The sequence below is a fragment of the Lasioglossum baleicum genome, chromosome 13 (assembly GCF_051020765.1).
Source record: "Lasioglossum baleicum chromosome 13, iyLasBale1, whole genome shotgun sequence".
In the NCBI taxonomy this organism is placed as follows: domain Eukaryota; kingdom Metazoa; phylum Arthropoda; class Insecta; order Hymenoptera; family Halictidae; genus Lasioglossum; species Lasioglossum baleicum.
Window position 1 is genome coordinate 9,782,789 of NC_134941.1, and position 26,955 is coordinate 9,809,743.

Consider the following 26,955-nt stretch of genomic DNA (forward strand, 5'->3'; position numbering starts at 1 on the left):
GGAAAGTGGTTTGAGCAACTTTCACTTGCTGCCAGGCCAAGCCACGTCTCTTCGAGTAACACAAGTCCGGCCACGGACTTGCTGGATCGTATTGTGTTGTCGTGGCTACAGGGAAAAACCGTTATCGCTGAATACTCTCTGCTCCGATACAGATCCCGAGTAATTACGCTGACTCCCCTTGCTTGGATAATTACGTGAATAATACGATTAAAATACCAGAACAAAATCATTATTCAATTATATTATGTCGACGACGATCTCGCTTATTTTGCTAAATGTTGTTGCGATTCACTGGCTAATAATAGTTGACTAATTTTATTGTGTTTGGGTTATGGCTTGTCTGTTGCTGAGTTTATTGCTCTTGGGAGTTGCATTCGTGTTGGCGGTGGGGGAGAAGGATTGAGGAAGTTGTTGGCAGTCTGGAAGGAATTATCTGTCTGATTTGCAGAGACTGCGGATTTTATGCATTTGTGACAAAAATGGATTCTTGAAGTGAAAACAAAAAATGTAGATTTTACTAAATCCATTAACGTATACGTTTCCTTGTACGTCCACTCTAAAAATGGTCCACAAAGATCGAGGATCGCAAATTCCCATTTTCGACACAATGAAATTCTTGAAGCAAATCTAGAAGAAAAATATTTCTAATTTTGCTTGTTTCATCGTTGTACGCGTTTCTTGTTCAGCCTAATTTTCGTACAATCCGCAGCTTATAGAAGGCCCATGGAGCAGCCCACACAAAAGAAAGCACCATGTATACCCGAGGCAATAAGCCCAGCAGGTTTTCGCGTTTCTTCGAGCATTCCCGCGAAAACTGTCCGAGGAACGCCCACATGCTTGGTAATGATAGCCTGGCGAACGGAACGGCTTGCCAGGAATAACGTCGGAAGTCGCGGACGATGTTCCGTTAACGATAACTCGGCTCCGAGCCGTGTTTATCGCGTTTGTCGAAGCAATTACGCGGATCGATCCAAGAAAGAGAAAGTCCGCGGAGCGACGCGAAGCCTGATCAAAAGGAATCTAATCGGCTCGATGTATGAGTGCGCCCGTGTGTACCTGTATAATGTTTCTTCTGTGTGGCGGACGCCAAGAAAGCAACCGAGTCTCTTTGCTATGGAACGTAAAGAAACGATGCGTGCAAGATAATAGAATTGTGAGCGTGACGAGGACCGTTTCACCGTGTGCGTAAAGAGCTGACGGGTGAGAGTCGGATGAAGTCATTTTTGGCTGGGCGTTGATTGGACTGAGGATCATTCTGCTGCGATTTCTGGCCGCTTAGAGACCATTCAATATTGTTTTAATTTGTAGCGTGTATGATGAATTATGTAAGAACTATCCTGCAGACATTTCAATCCTTCTATAATTTGTAATCTGGAGTATCAGGTTTTTCGAGAAAAAAAGTTCATCCGAGTCTATTATCGTTTCGAATAATCAGACACGAATCTAATCAACGCAGAAATGCTTTGAAAATTTAAATCGAGCTGCAGAGTCCGCATTTCTAGATCTTTTGATCGTAGATCTTCGCCGTGCGATATGGTATGTACGAGAGAACGTGTATAGTTTGGTGACGTTACCCGCAGTCGTCTAGGAAAAGAATCAGCGATTGCAGCAGCTTCAGGCATTCTCACAGTGACTTACCTGAAACAGAAAAAAAAGTGATTTGTGTGATTACGTTGGTAAGAACAGCGACAGTTTTATGCTGGTGCTCGCGAACAATGTTCACTGTCACCCGAGAAAAATACGAGAGGAAGTAGTATGGAATGATGCAAAAAAAGTGTACTGGATAGAACTACTATTGAAACTGTATTTTTAGCTTCTGTCGTTCCGCTATGAATTTATTGCTAATGAAATAATTTATGAAAATTTTGCATTCGATCATTTCCACGGCAAACGTAGAAAATCCGCAGTTCATTACCACAGATCCATAGATCAACACAGTGAAATCGTTCGAGGATGATTAATAATCTCGAGCCTGGCCGGATCCAGAGTTTTTGTGGTCGACTTCCTCGATCGATAATTGATATAATAGCTCGTCTGACCGAAATCGATTCACCGGTCGATCCCTATTGGCGAATCGGATTCGCGAATCCGATTGGACGGCGACAGGTTTCGAAAGGATCGCGCACGCGCTCGTTCTCGTATACGTTCGCGAACTCTGCGCCTAAGCTCGCGTGTCCTTCGAGGCTCGTCCTTGGCAATGGAACGTAAACGCCGAGCGGCGGATCCACGTAATACACGGCAGTCCTTTTAGTTGATCCTTAATCGTTTACATTCTATGCAACTTGGATCATCCGCACGATTATTCCGCGCGACTTTCAGCCGCTGTTACGTAACCGCGCCGATCAATTTGCATCGGAGAGGATATCTCCGTGGTCGGGCTCGGTTTCGCAAGGATGCGCTCTCCCAGTGTCCTTGGCCGGGCTCTCCTGGATCCGATGGCATACCGATCAAATTGCTGGCGCTGCCGGTCCTGACGGCGAACGCTTCCTTGTCGCAGGACGAATCGTCCTTTTTCTGTCCTAACAGTTTGCAAACTTCAATTGCAGACGTGGATAAAATCGTCACACCTGATTTAGAATCTAATATTTTTGCAAAATCTACGTTGCACTACACTGAGAAAAAAATCCTGTCGAAACAAAAAAGAATATATGTTGATTCAATAAGATGTACTGTTGAATAGTGCCAATATCATATGAACTTATTTTAATATTTAATACTATTGAATTTCAATAGCAAAACTCATTTCCGCCAATCATATAAGCGAATAGCTTGACATCAATGTTTTAAAAAAAAATAAGATATGGCCTCAAACCAATTCCAGTATAAATCAATACATTTCTCAAATTTTTTTAACAACATATCTGATTGAAGGAAAAAGAGAAATATTACGAATAATAATGTACGGTATTGAATCGAATAATATTTTCAATCATTTCATGATAGACAATTCAAATACATCACGATTTGCTTCTAAACTTCATACTATTGAAAAGAATACATTGATATTCATCGAAGTAAAAAAATTACAATAACACGCGTGTTATTGAAGTAACTACTTTTTTTTCTCAGTGTAGAATATTCTTAATTATTTGCGTATAAAACAGTCTGCAAACTTCAATTGCAGACGTGGGTAAAATTTTTACACCTTATTTAGAATCTAATATTTGCAAAATCTACGTTGCACTAGAATATCCTGAATTATTTGCGTATAAAACAGTCTGCAAACTTCAAATGCAGACGTGGAAAAAAATGTTTAGATATGTTTTATTTAGAATCTGGAATTTGTATAATCTTGATTGCACTTCATTATTTGTGCATTATTTGTGTATTGCGAATAACAATGCACAATTGACTAGTAAGATGCAGAAAATCCGTGAAATCGCGAAGCAAGCAGTAGAATCGCATAATTGGATGACGCCGTCGGTGTAACGAATGCCGTCATTAGATCTAATCCCCGGAAAAACCCAGGACCTCCTCGGAGTGGGTAATAACGGTCTGCCTCGGTGCGGCGGTGGTTGAGAAGAACGTTGTGTTCCTGATCCTCTCGTATGCAGTGTATGCAGTTTACGCAGTCGGCGATGTCAAAGGAGGCGGCCGGGAAAGCAGCCGGGGAACTTTCTCGGGCGAAACTGATCGCCGCGACGCAAAAGTGAACCGGTGACGTAACAGGCCGATACGGGAAGCACGCGTTGTCTGGCCACGCGATGGGGGAAAAGATCGGTCACGCGACTGGGAAACGCCTAGGATCGGCTTAGATCAAGGAAGTTGCCGTTCTTTGCCTTTTCCCCTGCTCTTTTTTCGTGCCTTTCTCTCTCGTCCCCCCGTCCCACCGCCGCGTCAGGCTTTCGTTCGCTTCCTATCACTCTCTCTTTCCAGCCTGGGACGAGCACGACTCCGGCAACCTGTGGCTTCATCCTCCTCTTCAGCTTCTCTTTCTTGCACACGATGTGCAATATTCCCATGTCCTGCCTCTTCGAAAGCACGCTCCCTTGAGGTACGTAGATCTATTTAACACTGCCACTAAATGACCAGTTTTATAGTTCTCATTTCATCATTATTGAGATCATGAAGTTGCACACGTGGAAATTGATTCGACAAATTTTTTCAATTCAAGCACATATTGTAATAAAAATTGCACAAGATCGAAATAAACGGAGCCTTGTCATCTTTATAAGCTAAAACATTTTAATCTGCACTGTGATCAGGCAAATGGTATCATATGTCTTTATTTAGATGCTGATTTTTTTTTCGTAATTTGTAAATCCCAAGATTTAGGAATTTCATGAATTTTAGATTGCAAACTAAGGGTTCTATCAATACACTGTGGATCAATTTCTAAATGCAGATTTTTCCCAGCTATAAATCAGCTCTTTCGAATTTCAGGCTGTAAATCAAGTCTACCAATGATGTCCCCGTCCGTTTCTATATTCTGAAGTCGTAAATCAGCTCTTAATTAGTAGTAAGTCGAGTCATTGTGAGTTTTATTTGGCTATTTCAAGATGAAAGTTCGTCCACGAATTTCTTTTGCCACGTTTCCCTGTAAGATACATCGATGATCAAGATCGCCGACTTCGCTATGATCATTTGTCCGTTTAATTAGGCAACGTAAGCGATGCAGTTTAATTCAGACAACACAGAACCGACAATATTCGAGAAGCGTGTAATTATTATTATAGTTGGGTATTGAGTAATTTGATATGTGAACGACGCCAAGGGACAATAACACCCGGCTTGTGTCTCTCTGTCGGAAAGGTAACTACGTTACGACGATGTATATCAGTTGTTCTAATTTTCTCATACACTTTCACTCATCAAAATAGTATTAAAGGTTTACCTTCCGCGTGTAACTGGCATTTGAAGTTTGTTCCCCTTTTATGCGTTCGTGTCCGCGGGATTTCCGTATGAAACGCAAACACGCACGCCGACGTCGCAGGAGAATTAACGGAATTGCTCGAAAGTACACACTGGATCAATTCCAGTCGTCAATTGGAAACGTTTATTAATTCATGCTCGCAAACGTGTGATTAAAATTGTTGTGGACTAAATGCAAAAATACTTGAATGCAACGTCATAAAATCGCAAGTGATTTTCTGGAATCACGTTTTGCGGATCGAATTGATATTTAAGTTCCCAGTCACGTGTTCGCGGAAGATCGTTTATCCGGTTTTCATAAAGCGACGCACCAAGAAATTATATTAATTTACGTCGGCCTTAATCATCGCTGCCACTTAAATGTATATAATTTCTTTCATTTCCCATCGATCATAGTAATTATTACGCGTATACGCGCGACGGGGATTGAAGAATCCTTGTGTGTCCGTTATTCATTTTGTTTATCGTCGTATTGAAAATTGAGTGACACGCTAATGCACTGTATAATTACCTCCGAGCGATTATGCAAATTTATCATCGAAGCACAAAAAGTTCAAGCGAAGTTCCTGCCCTTTTATTTCTACAAAAATTCACCTTTCGATTATCTCACAGGAAAAAATGGTTCAACGGCTCGAACAAAGGATTCACATATAATTGTTGAACAATTGTAAATACCGTTCGTTTATATTTAATCTGCGACTGTTTATAGTCTCTGTGAACACAGCGCGAGCACACGGAGAGGAGGGATTACACTGCATCCACGGCGGACAGCATACTAATCTGCTCGGGACAAAAATACGTGCGTGCATCATCACGTTCTAACATAATTACATCCGGCACAATAAATAATAACAATGTCAGTAACAACTTCTTTCTTCGTACACGACTGCGCGCGGTTGTTCGAGCATCCATTAAATGTGCGTCTCTGCGATCAATTGAAACGACGTAGAACGTTTCCTTTAAGAACAGATTTTTCTAGTAGTTTACAGGGAACAATTTGAAATAACATCTGTCTAGGAATTTATCATTATGGAATCCTCGAGAAACGTTTCTCTCTCTCTCTCTCTCTCTCTGAATCCTGTTTGTTGTTAGAAATAGTTCCTCGTTAGTTGATCGGGACCTTGGAGGAGCTTATAACGAGATTGTAATGGGAGATTATGGGGAGAGTGTCATTTTCGGATGTTATCTCAAACGTCATTTTTTATAGATGATACTTGGAAGGTTTTTTTTATAGTGTTAGAAAATTATAGAATCCATAAAAAGATGGTATATAATTCTTTATTTACCAAATGCATTTTTTAAAAACATAAGGTGCTCTTACATTCTTTTAAATCTGAAATCATAAATTCTCGTTTGAGATTCAATCCAGGTATTATAAAATGTATTTTTTAAATATGTAAAATTATACAGATTCCTGTTCAGTGGCTATAAAATCATCGATTTCGTTTTTTCCTCATCATGAGACTATAAACCTGTCGATTTCAACTATAAAATAAAAATGGATGAATTATTATCTCGGGATCTCTTCTGCAACAATTTTTAAGGAACGCGCTGAAGAGCGTGTGTGAGAGACACCGGTGTCTTAAAAGAAATCGAAACCGATCTCGCAGACATCGTTCTGCTCAGCAAGCAACTTTCCCGTCGGCGCGCAATAAATAATGACAACGAAGAAAATCGCTCGAAACAGTCCGGGAGCTTTCGACGAACGGGTGTCTGCAGAGGAAGGATAAAATAAAATATAAAAATCGAATCGAAACTCGATCTCGATATTATGCAGGAAGTCTGGCCGCTTTGCCGCGCGTGTTAAGGAAGTCCTCGTTTTGTTCTTTTCCGCCCGGTAATAAATCAAAGCGTGTATATAGTTTTGTTTTCGCGAAACCCGAGACGACTTTCTTCGTTTCGTTCTCATTTTCCAAGCCGCGAACCAGCCTTTTCCTATTTTCCGCTAATTGCCTTCTAATTTAGCTCGTTCCCGTCGCCGGTAATCCACCTGCAGCAAACGCAGCTGATCGTTCCGGGCTGCGATAAACATACTATAAATACTTTTACTCCTTACTGCTCCAAAAAGAAATCGTTATTTAATGGCAAACAAGAATCTTTTTCTCTGTAAGGTATTACTGTGTTCAATTTCATTCGAATTGATATCAACATTGTAACAAAAATCGTACTGTACTGAGCTCGCACAATGATCAACCACAGTCCACTAAATAAATGATTTATAATCTTGTCTTTTATAAAACAGTCAGTTGCACAATGATCAACCACAGTGCATGAAAATATAACAGTATATGAAAAACAACATGATAGCACCATATTTATTTTATTCAGATTTCAAGTGCTGTTTTCCAGTAGTTACACAAAACAAATTGTTTGTGAATTTTGTCTTTCATAAAACAGCCAGTTGCACAGTGATCAACCACAGTGCACTAAATAAATGATTTACAATTTTGTATTTTATAAAACAATATACGAAAAACAACATAATAATACCATATTTATTTTATTCAGAATTTAAGTGCTTGTCTAGTAGTTACATAAAACAAATTGTTTAAAAATATGTCTTCTATAAAAACAAGATTCCATACACATCGTCATTCTGCAAATACTGAATTCACACAATCATCAACACAACAGTGCACAAAATAAGTTGTTCATACATTCTGTATTTTATAAAGCAGTACGAAAACAACACTGTAATACGATTTTTATTATATTTTATGCAGATTTTAAGTATTTTTCTAGTAGTTACACAAAACGAATTGTTTATAAATCTTGTCTTTTATAAAACAGCCTTTAAAAACAAGAATCCACACGTAGATCGTCATTCTGCGAATACCAGCGTGTCTAAATTTTCGTTCCAGGATAAAACAATAAACCTGACGACCACTGTGTGACGTCCACGTGGTCCCAGCGATCGGACCGCGAGCGGCCACAGTCACGCAGCCGTGACTTCGGTGAAGCGAGATCAAAGAGACCCGACATCGGCGACGTGAGTCAGACTCACCGTGCGCGCGTCGAACAATTAATAACTCGCCGGGAGATTGATGACTGCTCGGCGACGCGGAAACATGCAGAATCACGAATGCCACACTTCGCGCCCAGCAGAAAACGCGTGCGAGCGGGGAGAGCAGCCTGAACGGATTCTACTGTCGGCGGGGATTTCTTGCTCGTTCCGCGATCTATGATTTCTCTCTCTCCCTCTCTCTCTCTCTCTCTCTGGATCTTACCGCGCGCAATTTTGATTTGCCCGCGTTCACGAGCCCGCCCGATTCGATCCGATTCGATCCGCGCGTCCGCGAGGAGAAACCGCGAGGACTGATGATATCCCGGCGAAAGAAGGCCCGTGGGAAATCGGTGACGAGGACCCTCCCGATGCACTTTGCACTGGTGCAATCTCGCAGGTTGATTTGAATTTTTTATGGGCGGTCTTTTTGTTCGAATGTTTTGCTTGGATATTTTTGAAATCCTAGGTACGCTTATTTTTGATATCCTGCGTTGACTTATTTGAAAAAGAATCTTTGCTAGTTGTGGAAAAGATGCATTTTAGCTGAATATGAATTTTTATGAACATCATTTTGAGCGAATATTTCCAGATTTTATGCTGGGACAGTTTTGAAATCATAAGTGAACTGAAATAAATATGAAAAAAATGCAGTATGCACTTCGCAAATATTTTTTCTTTTTTTGGAAAATTTGAAAGTTCCACATTTTTGGATCGCGAAAATTTGGAATTGTAAATTGACAAGTTGTGCAATTATAAAATTATTTAGATTGACTTGGGAAAGATGCAGCCGAAAAAAATTAGTGCAATATAGTGTTTTTATGTCATCGATTCTTAAGTGTGCAGTTTAGTGATTTTAAATGCAAAAATATCATAGAATGCATATACTGCATGATTTCACACAAAACAATGCCAGACATTATTCTGAAGCATCCAGTGGTTAAATTATATTCTGAGAAATAAACATGCAGTATGAAATAAATAATCTATTTAACTCGAGATGCTATCACGGGCACTAATTAAGAGTTCCATCGTCTCTGTAATTTGCTGGAAGGATTCATCGAGGAAGTAAAATGTTACGTACCGAATGTTTCGTTAGGTTGGCTAGAAAGTCTTTTAGCTTTCTTTTCAGTATGACGATATTATTATGCAGTCATAAATGCAGAATAAATGAATTCACTGATACATGAGGAAGGTCAACGAGCAATTAAACAGAACAAATTTCAAACAAGTTGACTAGGAAACGAGAATATTTTTTCGACGGAATTAATTAATTAACACAAATTTGCATGGATTTTGTGATTCAATCTTGAGAATGTATTCGATTTTCAGTAGCGGTCATTTTATAGAGCAGGATATATTCAAAGATTCTTTGATCGGTTATTATCGAGTGAATCTATTTTCAGTTTTTATTGTTCGATAATTCTGCTGTTAAACTCGGTCATCGTTATCGCGGTTCGTTTATGTCGCAGTTGCTTTGGCGAAGTCGCTGTTGTTAAAAAACGAGTGAAAAACATCGTACTGAATATTTGCTGAATAATAATCGAGTCAGGAGTCGATTCGAAGTAACTAGTCACTTAGAAAAATAAAATAAAATTTTTGTAAGAAGTAGGATACTGATTGTGACTCAGCGAATTTGCTATTCTCCTATCCTCTAATTGTGAGATCATGCAATTTGATCCAGGCGATGAAAATAAAACAAAAACATTTTTACCTGCTTACGAAAATAAAATTGAATTTTTGTAAGAAGTAGGATACTGACTGTGACTCAGCGAATTTTCTATTCTCCTATCCTCTAATTGTGAGATCTTGCAATTTGATTCAGGCGATGAAAATAAAACAAAAACATTTTTACCTGCTTACGAAAATAAAATTGAATTTTTGTAAGAAGTAGGATACTGACTGTGACTCAGCGAATTTTCTATTCTCCTATCCTCTAATTGTGAGATCTTGCAATTTGATTCAGGCGATGAAAATAAAACAAAAACATTTTTGCCTGAAATTTTGTAAGAAGTAGGATGTTGATTATGACTCACAATGAGTTTTGTAATCTTCTACTCTCCAAGTTCGAGTTTACAGGTCCGTGAAGCTTCTGATAAGAGTTTGGCGCCGAAAGGAGTTCGCACGCCTTGGACAACAGCAAGAGATAAATCGGGTGGCGTAATTCCGACAGAGATAATTGGCGTATCTTTATTACCTCCGTAAGACGCGTCCAATTAGACGTGTCTCGGCTCGTCGAGGGCGAAGCGTATCAATTAAAATCGCCCGTTCGACAGTCTCGCCCGGTCAAGTAAAAAAGAAACGGCGGTAATTGTCAATTATCGTCCCGGTAAATGATATAGCCGATTGAACGCGAGGTCAGATAAGAAGCGCCGATGGAACGATAATTATATCGATACTTGTCGATCGATCGGCGAAAATACAGCCCGTCTTTTTCGGTTTCGCTTTCGCTTTTGTCAATTCCGACCCGCTCTTTGGTTTCTCAAAATTGTTATGGACACGTGAAAAAATTGGACAATTTGGAACATGAATGAATCTCGCATGAGTTCGCAGAATCAGATAAGAAAGTCCGCCGAGAGGTAAATGTGTAGCAAAAACGTTTAAATGATTGATGAATTTCCCATTTGATTATGCAATGATTCATTTTTCTGATGAAGGCGTTGCTTTAAATGGCGGTACTGTAAATAATTTGTGAAAAGGAGATTTAATTAATTACGAATCAGTCGATTTAATTGATCGGCACTTTCGGCGATGAAAAAGAACTCGAGCGCTATTCACGAAAGTGCAACTCACCGGTTTCAACAGCATCGATTCACCATCGTGGTAAATTGCAAAGAACTTAATTATCAATGATGACGAAATAAGTCAAACAACCTGTCGAACGTGAAAGCACTGTGTCGATTTAGTTTGGCGAAAGATGTGGAACCAATTGTTCATTTAATTCTACTCGATACTATCTACCAAATTACCTTGAGATTTTTTTGAAGTAATATTTTTCAATGAATTCTCACATTTTTGATAGAACCAGAATGCTCCATTCTTGTTTATGCTGCCGAGAAAATTTGAGAAATTTCATTCCAAGAACATCAACTTTATTAAACAAGAGGGTACCGGTGTCTGACCACTGGAGGCTGATTCTACTTACAATGCACCGAACTCTGTGGGCTGCAGATATTCATGCAAATCTATAATCTTATGATTAAAAGAGGTCTGGAGAACATTGGAAATTATTTCTTCCAACAAGTCCAATAAATTAAAAATTATTTTATTGATATATTCAAGATTATATTTTATTCTCTTTCCAATTTTTGCAATTGGAGCAAAATCTACTCTTCTCCGATCACCACGCTATCGTTTAATATTTTTAGTAATAATTTTTCACAGATGCAATTCTAGTAACCCCTGAAGACCATCTGAATAAAGATCGAATCGTCGGTATTACTTTAGTAGTTTGCAAAATTGCTTTGTAAATCAAGTAACAAATGATCGACCCTTTGCGCCGAAAGCATTGATAATTTAATATTAATATTTTCAGTGTTAGTTTATTGAAAGGGGTTGTTGTTCTACTCAGGAAATGCAGTGTTTGCTCTGCAAGTTCCGTTGCAGTTTTCGAGTGTTCCAGCGCACTCGACTGGTCAGAATTTTGGCCGGCCATTTTAGGATCACTCTGTATGCCTAACAACTTTCTCGTAACACGCCGAAAAGTACGAGCCCACGTGCCACGCGGAGAAAGGAGGCCATCCAAATGTCAGTCCTGCATGGCGATGGTCTCTCACATCTTGCCTATCTGCGTCCACGCGTGCAAACGATCCTACGCGCTACCTGTACAACACCTTTCAGAAGTTCCTAACATCCCACAATCTCCAAGACACATCGCTTCTAATCAATCTCATTCCATCTCCATTTCCATCAATTTTTTGCGAGAAAGTCTTACCCAAACAATTAAAAAGTTCATAGTAGTAAGTGACAAATTACAATTGGCTTACAAGCATAACAAATTAATATACAAATTAAATGTTGGTGGTTTTAACAGCCCCATTTTACAGTTTAACAACGTCTTTTGCATTGTTGCGAAGACTGCATTGATTACGAATTGTTTTTTGACCATCTCTTGTGTCTCTTGATACAAAAAATCTTTTGGTGGTTTTAAGAGCCCGATTTTGCGGTTTAAAAATGTCTTTTGCATTGTTTGTGAAGACTGAATTGATTACGAATTGTTTTTTGACGAACTCTGGTGTTTCTTCATTTTTTAAAAATTAAATAACAATGACGGTTCAGAGGACGAAGATCTTGTCTTCTCTTTAAAAAAGATCTTGGACAAATTGCTTCGACACAATGAGTTCTCCGAATTACTTCAGGAGTAATGCGCAGATGACGAAGGAACAATGCGGCAAGTTTTTACGATGCAGGAACGTCTAAGCATCTTCTCTAATCAGTGTGCCAACTCGAAGTATCTCGTAACCTATTCATTTTTCGACTGTCTGACCTTAACACTATCTCACGCAGATTGCGGCGAGGAAACGTCGATTCATGCGAGACAAACGCGTTTTCATTAACAAAATGTGCAGCTGCACGTGCTAGATGAACTGGCAGTATCTCGTAGTGGATCATTAAAAAATTCTGCTCATAAGCTCCTGAAGTTTTTGCTTGTCATAGCAAATGTGAGTTGCAAAATGTACATTCGACAGAATTCTTTCTGTCCAATGGACCAGGTTGTACAATGGAAAAATTTAATGAAGAATTGTTTGAAAGTTGCAGCAGTGTACCTGTGAGAGAACGTCATCTAAATGTAATAATTCTATTATTGTTCTGCAGTGATTCATTCTTTAATATTATGGAGGTGAATTCTTCTCGATCGAAAATTGAATATAATAAATTTTATGATTTCGGCGCAAGGTTCGATAAGGATCGAAACGTCGAGAAACATGTTTAAATAATTGCAAATTTGCTAGTTTCTATAAATGATCGAACCTTGCGCCGAGAAATCATAAAATTTATTATATTTAATATTATGTTACAATATTAGGTTGCAATGTTACCTTTCTTCAATTGTTAGCAGTTTAAAGGACAGTGCTTTTAATTTTTGTCGAAACTTTTTCAAAACAATTTTTCAATATTCTTCTTCAAAAATACAGCTACGAGGATAAATCGTTATCGATGTTCAAGGAGGCAGTCGGAAGGTTTTGAACAGCAGTGTACACACGATAAGCGTCAGAGTGAAAAGCGGGAGATAAAATGCTGCCACGGAATTTGTTAATGAGCCAGTATGTTAAGCGGCAGCTATCCCGCGTGATAATCAACGGCGCTGATAACTTTGTTATTTTATTGGCGCTGGCAACAGGTGACCGCGGGGATCGTTGCACCTCATAACATCCCGTCGAGGCGATGCGATAACTTTCTGCCATAATTTCCAATGATCAGCAGCAGAGTTGGGCAAAAATTTTATTGAAATAAAAATTTTGTCCAACTCTGGTCAGCAGCCATTTGCCGACAGGCATTCATGGAAACTTCGGTTGTTCAATGATACACCTACTGACAAATTAAATTTTTGCTGCTCGTCAGTAATTAATTCCTGGTCAAATTGTACCTGTGCGACCATAACATTTTCTTATTTAAAATTCATTCGATGTTTGTTGGATCAATTATACTGCAGCATGTTTTTGGAAATGTCATCGATAGGCAGATTGTACTACGCCATTGGGAGACTAGCGATGGACAATTTAATTTTTTAATGGATTTTTACCTTCAGTGTCAACAGCATACAGACTTGCAGTAAGTTTAAGACACTTTCAGCAAAGAATCGATAGCGAACGAAATGAAGAATCTGACTGCATCCCGGCAACAAGTTGGCGGCCAGTAATCTGGAAAATCTCTGGGACGGAATCCGAGCTGATAAAAAGCGGATTCTACCATCAATTAATCACCGGCATTAGTTCGATCGAAGTGTCCGCGATTCCGTGTTCGTTACGGATTCCTCGAGAGAAATTCCACTGTTCCAGCGGAATCCAAATCGGTGACGTAAATCTTCCGCGGGTATTCCCCAAGAAATTATGGAAACACGTGGACGGAAAAATTCGTTTCTGATAGGCAGAGAATGTTTAATTTTTGTAGACGAATTTTTTTTAAGATAGTTGAATGAAATAAAATCCTGCTTTTAATAGAAACAGGCGTAGCTGATTGAAAACAGATAGAATACTAAAGAATTTAAGTGAAAATGAAATACTTTGGGCCAATAAAATAAATTCTTGAATGCAAATTTTTTGCAATAGATGCAGACTACTAATCTCTGAGAAAATAAATTCTGACCGTAAAAATGCAAGTAAAAACCAAGTGGTCCGGCAGTAAAATGTAGAGAAATTGAGAAGGTGGTTAATTTGGGTTAGGAATGGATAAGAATAGTCGCGGATAGGAAAGGGAAACGTGCTGGTGTCTAATCCTTGTTACTCGCAGAAAGACGAGCGCCATCGTCGGCGCTCATTGACTCGAATCAAGTTGACCTAGTGAGGCACCCACCGGTTGTTTAATCTAAAATTAATTCCTGACAGCTGCTGGCCGGCGACACGCTTCTGTGCCGGCCGTCTACGCTTGTTCTGACATCTTTTATTATTTCTTATGCCGTGTCAAGGCCGCAATTCCAGTTCCCAGCTGAACTCCCGTTCCAAGGATCACCCGGAGGATCTGAATGGCTGGGTAAAAGCTACTGTGTCAGGTGTCCGTCATGCTACTCGACACGGTTTATTAAAACCTCCGTCATCGAGCAGGTGGTACATACTACTGACCATTCAATTAGGTTCACGCGCAAACGGTCTCATTTTTTTCCGGCTGAGACGCTCGATCGGTGTTGCTACCGATCAGTCATTTAGCATCTCGTGCGAAAAATTCGATTTCTAGGTGTAACAGTGTGTTGCAAGTAGGATTTAATAAAATATTATAAAGAAAACTTTTTAAAAACCACGCTTACATTAAAATGCACTAAAAAGGTGAAAATAATTTATTTCCTGGTTCTCTGCATAATCTACCGAATACAGTTACATGATTAATAATATTTTTCCCCAAAATTTTAAGCAATTAGTTCAAAATTTCTTCTGTTATAATATTAGTGTCGGAATAGATAGAAAAATTTAATATAAATTTAAATGAAATCACATGACATTAGTGACTATAAAAATAAAAGCATGGAGCGCTAAACTATATTCACGTAATCTTTGTGGGCGCTCCACGCTTTTATTTTTATAGTCACTAATGTCATGATTTCATTTAAATTTATATTAAATTTTTCCATCTGTTCCGACACTAATTTTATAACAGAAGAAATTTTACGATTTACGTTTTTAGTGCATTTTAATGTAAGCGTGTTTTTTAAAAAGTTTTTTTATATATTTTATTTTTTCTACTTTTATTGTCACCGGAAGCAAGTGTGTATACAAAATTTCAGCAAGATTGGACTATGGGATGAGGTTTAAAATTCGATTACAAGATTTGACGCATACAACAGCAACACGGAAAGTTAATATAAGCGTGGTAAAATAGGAAAAAATGTTAAAATGTAAAATAGGAAATTTCTTTCATCTGAACAATTCAATACTTAATACTTTAACAGTTTTACTGAGTTGCAAATGATGCATCGATGTCTCTAAGTTCTCTTAAAGAATGGAGGATGACTTGCAACAAAAACTAAAATAAAAGTGCAATAAATTTTTCTTGAAACGCGCAGAAATCCGCAGCCAATTAGCAGAATGTCGCAGCAAGTACAGAAGAAAACGAGAACGAAAGTCCACGTTGTTTTTGCGGTTCCAAAAATTTCGACGGCCCGCGAAAGTGAAACCTGCGTGACGTCCCGGGGCAGGCATCGCGATAATTAATAAATTGCAAGGTGCAGGCTTGTTTCTTTTTTTCTCTGGTCCGCGAAAATGTACATTATTTTATGCGTTTTCCCTTCGGCAAAGATACACGATCGAACTAGGAAGTTGCGCGCCACGCAACTTTCACTTTCACCGAAATAACGAGGACGTGCACAGGGGATCGTGAATACGTGTTTGGTCATACACGGGGTTTCGATGTATAAAAACAACCGTGTATATACGTGTGCACACTTGCACGATTCCCCTTTCTCTTTTCGGCGCCCTTTTTCATCCTCTCGATCCTTTTTTTTGCTTCTTTTCCTTCCCTCGAGAGGAGAAATTCGACTGCGACCCGAATTCGGACCGGTAAACCCGATGCACGATGGGAACGAAGAATCCTTTCGACACTCGCTGATAAGAACGACTCTTCCCAGCACCGACGATGTTAATTAATTAACGAACGCCGTTCCGTTTGGCGATTATATTGTGGATTTTATGCACTTATGATAAAAATGGGTAGTTGCAATTTAAAACAATCGACAGATTTAAAAAATTTAAGAACATCAATGTATAGTTGCAGCTTATGAGCATTATTAAAGGATAAAAAGAAATTATATACTTGTACTTGGCCTTTGTTGCAGTTGATGCAACTCATCAGTAGACTGCGCATCTTTATGCAAAATGAAAAATATTTTCGTTGACTGCAGAACACAGGAACCAAATAAAAATTGTATTCTTCTTTTAATTATTCTATTAAGCTGAAACTAATCCATTAGGTGTCCTTAAATATTTTTAACATGTCCACTGCTTTACATTTTACGTACCCGTATTTGTGACAAATGCATAAAATCCGCAGTCTCTCTGCTCATCAGTTATTAGTAGAGTGCGGATCTTTATGCAAAATGAAGGAGCCGAGTAGGAATTTATTTATCTCTTTAATAGATTTATTAAATTATAAGAAATGTATCGACGCTATAAAATTCTTGTAATCTTTTTAATGTTTGAAATTACACCAACTCATTTTTGCCATAAATGCGTAAAATCCGCAGTCTAGTTATTAGACTTAATCTGTATATTTGCACCAATACGTCAAATTCGAATTGAATAGACTATTTTCAAAAATCTTAAACTTTACGAACAATATTGCCAATCATGTCAAAGCAACAAGATTTGAACGCATTCTTGAAGCACAAGAATTTCCTCTCGACCAGAAGTTCCAATAAATAATTCCAATCGACCGAAGCACGCGAGCCAACAAATGCGTGAACTTTAAACAGCCTTACCAATTGTTTATACCCATCTGCTCCCCGTATGTAGATTGCCGCATCGAAAAAATTAGTTACATTGAAGGTATAAATAGCCCGAGTACCACCGTTGTGAAACAATTAGCATTAACAGATAAAAGGAAAACACTTGCCGCGACAGATCAAAAATAAGTTGAGCCAGCATCGCGATCTCAATTAGAAGAAATAAACACGTCGCATGCGACGCAGAGAAAGATGAGCCAAGGGCATCATCCCAATCAATATCAGTGGATGTTGCCCGCGTAAAAATCCGGCAGTCCGACTCGCCTAATCGGGAACTAGTTCCCCGAGCGTCGTAAATCATTAACACGCTCTCGAACTGCCATTCTCGTGCACGGTGCAATGATTTACTGTGGAAATCGACTGATTTCATTGCCATTGTCGTTTGTTCCAGTTCTGGAGGTCGCTACGAGCCGAGTAAAATCAGTAAACAATTTGCGGATTGTCGAATAAACATCTTTTAATGTTTTATTGTCTTTGTCTTTTTCTGTGGTATCCAATTAGTCTCCTCAAACGGTCCTTTAATTGCTTCCTTGGCGCCAAAGAGAAATTCAATGTTTTTCTTGTAAGGTTTGAAGCTTTGAAATATATATTTTTGTAATTATTGTGTTCGGGTATTTACTTTCAGAACATTTCTCCGTCCGTCGATGCAGAAGTTATGCATTACGTTTCGTGTCTGTCGGCGATCGCGTGAATCATTATCCTGAATAATGACCGATGGAAATGATATTCTGACCTTTGTTGCTATTAGTCACTGTAGTGATTCAGATCGTCTCGGGATAACTTGGAAAGATTTGTTTAGAAGTAAACATTTACTTTCGCGTAGCTTAATAATCCTTCGGTTTCTCAGTATTGTCACAATTTCCTATTTTTTTTTTTTTTTACAATGAAGAAATTTATCAAAGAAGCATTTTTGTAATTTCAGTAATATTAAATAATAAATTGGTCATTTGGCCAATTTTCAGCGCTTCAAAAATTCATGAATCAATTAGATAAATAGTTGAAGCTTGTGGCGGGTCAAGGAGGACCCACCCAACTCGTTTCCCAGGTCAGAAACATTTGGAACGTGTAAAGATGACTTAGCGTAAAATCGACAGAAAATCCTCGATCGGATCATGGATCGTAGACGGCTCTTTTTTCTTGATCGTCGTCATAATCACTTGTGTGTAGACACCTTTAGCGTGTTCGCGACGATAAAACCGGTTATGGTTTCTTACGTTACAGGAAGTTTTGCCTCGCGCGCGATTTTTCCGACGCCACTACCTTTTTTATTTCTTTCTCTTTGTCTCTCTGTCACTCTTCCAGTCAGTCTTTCTCTGCCTCTCTCTTCCCTTTCGCTTTTTGTCGCTCGATCCGGGAGCGGTGCTCGGCGCGCGCTTTCTGGAAAGCGAAACACGACCGGCTCGCAAAAATTGTCGCCGATCCGGGAACTTTCTCGCGACGTTCGCTTATGTAAGGGACCGAGTGCCAGTCCGATCGTAATTTGTAACGTTACACGGCTCGACCGCTGCCTTACGGTCAATTACGCGTAACTGTCTTCGTTGGCGCGCGCCTTGGGCCCGTGTCTAGGTCCCGTGACAATTTGGGACCCATCATGTTTATACGATTTTTGTTACTAAAGCGGTGGAAGTCGGAAAACTGCTGTAAAACTCTAAATGAAGGCCTGTCTTACTCTAGGAACGCAACATTTTTTCGAAAACTCTGGAAATTGAATTCTGTATATCAAAAGAGGTGACACGAAAATTTCTACCACCTCTTTAACACTAAATCTAATTCCAGGTTTGTTATTGCTTAATTATTGAAATTATAAAGAAGCTTTCGTGATAAATGATTAAATAAATATATTTAATAGCTCAGATATTATTATATGAACCGCACAAAGTTCAAATAAGTTTAATCTTGTTATTTTTATAACGCAACAAGTACCGGCTACTTTTAAAGCTCGGTAGGTTTAGAGGTTAACTATCATATTTTCCTAGTAGAAGTCCGAAAATTTCCGAAATTCTTTGAAAGTTTTGCATTAGAGGTGACAGGAAAATTCAGTAGCACAAGTCAACAAGTCAGACATCCGAAATTTTTCGAAGTATCGTTTTTTTCAATTCCAAATCAGTAGTGTAACTCAATTACAAGTTAGACGGACGAAAACCAGTAGTATAACTCAACGACAAGTCGGACGTTCGTAAAAATTGGTGGTTTAATAAATATATTTGTCACACCGTTCTATAATAATGATTCGATAATATTTGGAATTCGAACTATATTTGCAGTTCATTAAAAAATATTATTTATTGCAGAACTGATATATTGAACAAAATGATGTGCAATGGTAAAAATAAATTACTTGTAATCTTGCTGTGTTTAACAAAGTAGAATATGATTAATGATCGCACACGTCAAACAAATTGTATTCAATGTAGCGTTTCCTGGAACACATGCCACATTTTCGATTTTATGAGAGGCGAAGCGTGATGTGAGAAAATTAGACAATGTCTAGCAATAATTACTTTTTTCAGAAATACTTGACATGCTGTTCGAGGAAACATTAAAATCGTAGGAAAGGAGAAAAAGGCTGTAAGGAGAAACGGTCGGCCATGGTCAGACAGTTTGATTCATACTGCCACAATTAGCTTGTAAATTTCAAGAAGGAAATCGTATTAAAATTCTATAAAAATTCTATAACCTGGAATTTAGAAAACGCAAGACATGAATATCAATCATTTTTGGAATTGCAACAATTTCAGGTGGAAACGTTGAAAATAAATATTGTTTAAGAAACGTAGAATTAAATATGTAAGAATAATTTTTTTCAGGTATGTATTCTACATGAAGCTAATATAAAATTTCTAAAAAACGTATGGAGAACAAATGTTCTTTACAATAACATGTAAATTAAAAACTGGGAGACTGGCGATATAAACATTAAATATTTTTTAGAAATATCGCGTTTCCCGGAAACACAGTAAAGCCTTCCGAACATTCAAATCAGTTCATAGTAAAAACGTAGATAGAAGAACATCTCTTAAGGCAAATACGAATCGAACTGAAACGGAAATGCGATACTAAAACTCGACACAGAAGAATTGTTAATTGCTACTTAAGAAACGTCGATCAACTGTTCTCCATATCACACGGCGAAGTTGATGAACTATGCAAATGCGCGGTTGAAGTTGAAGTTCGACAGATATATATAAATGAAGAAATGCAAATTCGAGGCTTGAGAAATGTTGGGCTGTTCGGAAAACAAGGTAAACAAGAGGAAGTCAAGGAAATGATTGCCACCTGTCTGTCTCCATAAACCAGTTTTTTTAGTGGATCTGCAAGCGAATCCGAACGTCATTGTTGGAAAAAAGAATGTGCGTTTGTGTCAGTGTAATTATGGACGATTCATCGACTCGAATCGAACCTGTATTCGAAAATCATTCGTTTAAATGAACAAATATCATACAACAATTTGTGTATCCTGATCTGGACAAAATAATTCATTGGTCCAAATAAATAAATTATAAATATAATATATTGTATAGAAATTTTTTCATTCGATTGGAGGTACAAAATTTGAAGTAAACAATATATTATTATGTATTATACTGTGAAGTGAGTGCACTGTTATGTTATGTTATGTGCAATGCACTGTTACGTGCACTGTACTGTACATTGTGTAGCAATGAACTATTACATAAATCAAGTCAACAGCACATTTAGCAGTATTGAAAAGTTGATGAGCATACAGCGGATCTCTTTATGCAAATTAAAAATGTTTTGCAGTGATTGTGGGAAGCAGAAAAAACATACAAATTGATTTCATCCCTTAATGACTTTGTTACATTAAAAGCAACATTACAACATTCTTGAAATCTTTTACTGTTTTATATTCCACCCAACCAATTTCTTCATGAATCCGCGGTCTATTGATGAGCAAAGTGGAAACGCGGAAAAATTGTAGAAAATTTTTATTTCGCATAAACATCATAGTATGCGTTGATTTTTTTTTATTACAAACGCCTCCATTTTTCCAGTTTATAGAATTCGATTTGCTTGGAGATGTATCGCAAGAATTAACGTAATGAGACGAGCCTGAGGTTGTTATATAGGCCAATCAGTCACGAAGAAAAATCCGCGTGCGGCGGATGTGAAGAATTATCGTGGAATTGCCGGCTACTGAATAATCTGCCGTTAATAATCATATTAATGTTAGGATTTAGACCATGAAAACGTTTCGCAGCCGTGTCATTGCCGACCGGCGACAAACGCCGGTAATTGTCGTCCTCGATGACGATGTCTGAACCGTGCCGATCTCCTGCGATCAAAAACAAAAAACGGGAGCCGAGCACGACATCCACGAACTAATGACTAATTAGATATTCCTCGAAACGCACCGCAATTTTTCCGCGGCTATAATAAACGCGTGTAACGACACGGTACTTTTATACGGCGGACCCGATGCCTGCCGATGATTGTTCCTTTCCATGCTTCTTAGAGGCCGCCGCAAACTTACATAATTTTTAGATCGGTGAATCACTAACCGGTCATTTTGCGCGTCTATGTATATGCTCTAAATTCATTTTTCTTATGAGTAGAGAACATGTAGAACATTTGTTTTAATGAGTACAGGATATTTCAGACACGTGTTTCGACGAGTAGAGAACATGCAGAATATTTGTTTCAATGATTAAAGGGTGTTTAAAGCCCCTGTTTCAGTGAATAATAAACTATAATAATCTATCTTGAGTAGAGGTCAAATGTAGGACATCTACCTTGAGTAGGATATAATAAAAATATTTTCAGTGGAGGGAATATGTAGAACATTTGGTTTTTCATAAGCAAAGGATATTTGGGTCATTTGTTTCGATGAGTAGAGAACATGTAGAATATTTGTTTCAATGAGTAAACGGTGTTTAGAGCCCCTGTTCCAGTAAATAATAAACTATAATAATCTATCTTGAGTAGAGGTCATATGTAGGACATCTATCTTGAGAATAGGGTGTATAATAAAAATATTTTCAGTCGAGAGAACATGTAGAACATTTGGTTTTTAATAAGTAAAGGATATTTGGGTCATTTGTTTCGATGGGTAGAGAACATGTAGAATATTTGTTTCAATGAGTAAAGGGTGTTTAGGGCCCCTGTTTAAGTGAATAATAAACTATAATAATCTATCTTGAGTATAGAGGTCAAATGTAGGACATCTACCTTGAGTAGGATATAATAAAAATATTTTCAGTGGAGGGAATATGTAGAACATTTGGTTTTTAATAAGTAAAGGATATTTGGGTCATTTGTTTCGATGGGTAGAGAACATGTAGAATATTTGTTTCAATGAGTAAAGGGTGTTTAGGGCCCCTGTTTAAGTGAATAATAAACTATAATAATCTATCTTGAGTATAGAGGTCAAATGTAGGACATCTACCTTGAGTAGGATATAATAAAAATATTTTCAGTGGAGGGAATATGTAGAACATTTGGTTTTTAATAAGTAAAGGATATTTGGGTCATTTGTTTCGATGGGTAGAGAACATGTAGAATATTTGTTTCAATGAGTAAAGGGTGTTTAGGGCCCCTGTTTAAGTGAATAATAAACTATAATAATCTATCTTGAGTATAGAGGTCAAATGTAGGACATCTACCTTGAGTAGGATATAATAAAAATATTTTCAGTGGAGGGAATATGTAGAACATTTGGTTTTTAATAAGTAAAGGATATTTCAGACACGTGTTTCGACGAGTAGAGAACATGCAGAATATTTGTTTCAATGATTAAAGGGTGTTTAGAGCCCCTGTTTCAGTGAATAATAAACTATAATAATCTATCTTGAGTAGAGGTCATACGTAGGACATCTATCTTGAATAGAGGTCATATGTAGGGTAGATAAAACTATTTTGAGTGAAGAATAAGTAGGACACTTGCTCATTGAGTAGAGAACACATGGGGTATTCGTTCGAGTGAATTTGAAAACACGAGTGGAGGTCATTTGTAGGAGATCTGTGTTGCCTAGAGAGCAAGTAGAATATTCCTTCGGCGAGTAATCAACGAGTAAAGTGGAACCAGTCGACAACCTGTTCAAATTACATATTTTCAATAACAACCATGTATACAATTCCACGTACCAAGTCTCCTAAGCTAAAACACTCATTCGTTAAAAGAATGTACCTACTGACAATCGATCCACCATATCCATTAACAGCTTTATTAATGATCTTACAAGTTTTCTCGCCGTTTCTAAGTACCCTCATGCTTATGTACGAGTTTGTATAAATGAAACACAAACAGAAAAAGCAAATAGAATCCACGTTAGACATTAAAAACACACTATTGATTACCGCCAACTAATACTGTCTAAACTCTCTCTCTCTCTCTCTTTACCGTAACATTAATATCCGTGGAAAACCGTTCAATCATCCGAACAAATTAATTAAAGAAAACTATACATCACGTATTCGGAAACTGGCGAACTATCCTAACGACTTCTAAATGCGCTTTGCTGTAGCAAAAACTTTCGTTTTCTCTTCGATCGAAGACAAAGCTGTGATGAAATAATGACAAATGAGTCGTCCGCGCGAAGAACGGAGGAGGATTTAATGGAAAAGAAGTTTGAGGCGCGTTCGAATGCAATTTTCTGCAGCTGGAAAAGCGAACACGGCGAGTACATTAGTTACACTGTTTCTTTTCCACGAGCAGCCAAGTGGGACTGCAGTTCACGCGAGTGCATGAGAAGCACAGTTTCTTCGCTTTCGTCGCGTGGAAAGTGAAATTGTCGGAGGACATTGCACTCGGAATTTACTTTTACACGTAACTCGAGTTACGGCGGCTTCGGCGAGCCGTTATCGAAAGTACGGCTCCGCAAAACCTTGTGCGAAATTTATCCGGCACACAAAATGCAGGCCATAAACGTTCCTTAAAAACACACTCGAGAATGTTCTTCGAAATAATGATTGTAATAGGAAGTATTAAATTGTGCCTTGCTTATCTTGCTCAATAACTGTTCCTTAAAAAGACGCTTGACAATGTTCTTCGAAATAACGATTTAATTAGGAAGTATCAGATCTTATTTATTACTAGACTGTGAATTTTTAAGCAAAATATAAATTGTGTGAAGCAGGAACTGCAACTTTACTTCTACTGTTAATGGTTCGAAGCCAGAAATAATATAATCAAATTTTAAAATTGTGATATTTTTACTATATTTTCTGTTTCAATTAATTTCAACATAAATCTATACTTAAAATTAATACATTTGAAAATTACATTGGATAAAATAGATTGAATGATTTACATTTTTTACAGTGGTTGTTTAATATGAAACTGTGGACTTTCTAAATGCAATTTTAGAACGACCGATGTTAAGAATTTTTTTAAAAAGGCAATTTGCAGAAACTGGCGAAAAAGAGAGCAGAGATAGATATGCCATTGTTTTAGTTATTTTACTGGTTTCGATATCCGCTTCTTTACCGGGTCACCGTTACAGTAATGAGCGAGCGTCAGTTTTTAGGCGCGATAAACTAAACGCGAGACGATAACGCGTGGCTCGGTGCTCCGCTTGTTTAAACATATAAAAGAAAAAAAACTTTCCGCTTCGCGTCGACCAGTCCACTAGATCCCCAATGTTGTTTTCAAATCTGTAGAAACTTCCCTCAACTAATAAATCATCAGGAAGTTTGAAAAGTGTACAAATTAGTACTTTCAAATAATTTTCAACACGTCTTATCTACTTACAAAGGTTGACACAGTTCTTGCAGGAACGTATTTAAAATCTAAATTTAGTGATAAGAACGATAGAGACATGTTCGATTATAACGAATTTGTAGAACGTAGAAGTTAAAGTGAACAGAATGTAGTGTGTCTTCGTGAGATCTGTGTTTTCTGGAGTAGTGCAATTTTTAAAACGATATTCGGGAGATAGGAAGTCAAGGTTCAGCGTAAAAAGACACTACCGGTTCTATTTATAAAATCCCGAGGCTGTCTCGAGTTATGTTCAGAAGCCAGTGGAAGATTCACAAATTGGTCATTTTTTAAATTGCACCTCAAGACTATTAGTCAGTATAAAATTAGAAAGAAGAATGAATACATCAATACTACGCTATGGAATCTACAAGGCTATTAAAAAGCATTAATACCGTGTTCAAAAATTCTGTAGAAAAGATTCACAAAATGATCAATTTTTTAATTGCACCTCAAGACTATTAAGTCAGTATAAAATTAGAAAGAGGAATGAATACACTAATATTACGCTACAAAATCTACAACAGTATTAAAAAATTCTGTAAAGAAGATTCACAAAATGGTCATTTTTTAAACTGCACCTCAAGACTATTAAGTTAGTATAAAATTAAAAAGGAGAATGTTGATACACTAATATTACGCTATACAATCTACAAGAGTATTAAAAAGCATTAGTAACGTGTTCAAAAATTCTATAGAAAAGATTCACGAAATGATCAATTTTTAAATTGCACATCAAGACTATTGAGTCAGTGTAAAATTAGAAAGAGGAATGAATACAATTACGCTATAAAATCTACAACGGTATTAAAAAGCATTAACACCTTGCCTTATAATAAAAATGTATGTCAATAATTCCCTACAACCGAAATAAAATTCTATTTTGGTTTTGTTAATGTATAGCTATTGAAGAACATATTGAAGGCATACAATAGATATAAGTTTGCTCCTTTTTTAGGAATTTACGATCTACAAAAAAGTTCAATAATGACTGAAACCGTAAAATAAATCGTAGGGCTAGGGGTTAATACCGCGTTCAAAAAATTCTGTAGAAAATAGGATTAAAATACAAGGTATTTCACCTCGCTTAAAAATTAGCAGGAATTTTTGAAATCTAATATGAAAATTTAAAAAATTCCACGACAGCGTTAAATAAATTCCGAAAATGATACAAATAAAGTGCAAGGTATTCGCTGCTTAAAAAATAGCAGGAATTTCGAATACGATAATTTTGGTTTCACTATTGCTGACTATTGGATGACCTCGAACAGCGTTGCGGCCGGGACCGATAATCTCTTTGGAGAAAGACGCGCTTTATCGGGCGTCGGGAAGAGGTTACGTGATTGTGTAATATATCATCGGCGACCTTGACATTAATTTAGTGCAAGCATCTCAAGGTCACGGGACAGGTTCGACGGATCGTTAGATCGAAATAGATCGTGCACGGCCAAGGGAGAGAAAAAGAATTCCGCCGGATAAAAAAGAAGTGGCTGTGTAGTAATGGTGCAACGATTAACATTTCGAAATCTGGAATCCGGGCTAAAAATATCCAACGAAACTCGTTGAACGACTTCTTCCGAAACGACATTCCTTTTTTCACTTTTTCACCACTACCTTTTTTTTCTCCGTTCCACTAGATAGATTTTTGTGTACAATTTTATTGTGCAGTGTTTATTGTCCTGACACGTTCGTCACCGCTTTGCATACCAAACGTGGAATTAAGTGGAATCATTTGTATAAAAGGAACCGATTTAATTCCGTAAAAAATTTCTGATAACACGGTTTTTATAATTTTTTAATTAAACGAATTCGAGAATATGAAAATTTTTATCAAATTATGTGGGCTCCACACTTTTAGCACGTTTCGGGGCACAGCTGTGGAAAGAACCACGTTAGGACAATTTAGTTTACAGTGAGGAACTTGCGTTTTAGAAGAAATCTTTTAGAAAAAAATCTTGGCAGCCGATGCCATTAGAAACGAGTGAAAAGTTTATCGTCGAGGTCCAGGAGGAGGGCGGCGTTATCATCGAGTCGGGTCGTTCGATAACACGGCTGTCTATTTATGTCACGGTGTTTCTATCAAAGTTTCTAGCGAATCTGCCGAACCGAAAAGTATGCAAATCTTCTACTTACACGCGTCCCGGGAAACCAATACGCGAACTATACTTGTTAGGTTATTTCATTCTGCTCAGCTTACCTGCAAACAGATAACAACGCCAC

The 26,955-nt window shown here is 37.7% G+C and overlaps 2 protein-coding genes across 7 annotated transcripts in view; both read right to left on the minus strand.

The window, feature by feature from the left end:
* LOC143215347 (thyrotroph embryonic factor) overlaps nucleotides 1–26,955 on the minus strand; it is a 104,879-nt gene that overhangs the window by 30,352 nt on the left and 47,572 nt on the right. The window lies entirely within an intron of this gene.
* LOC143215346 (uncharacterized) overlaps nucleotides 8,060–26,955 on the minus strand; it is a 106,708-nt gene continuing 87,812 nt past the window's right edge. The window contains exon 6 of the mRNA XM_076437425.1: nucleotides 8,060–26,932. The gene's annotated coding sequence lies outside the window, so the exon portion shown is untranslated. The remainder of the gene's footprint in view (nucleotides 26,933–26,955) is intronic.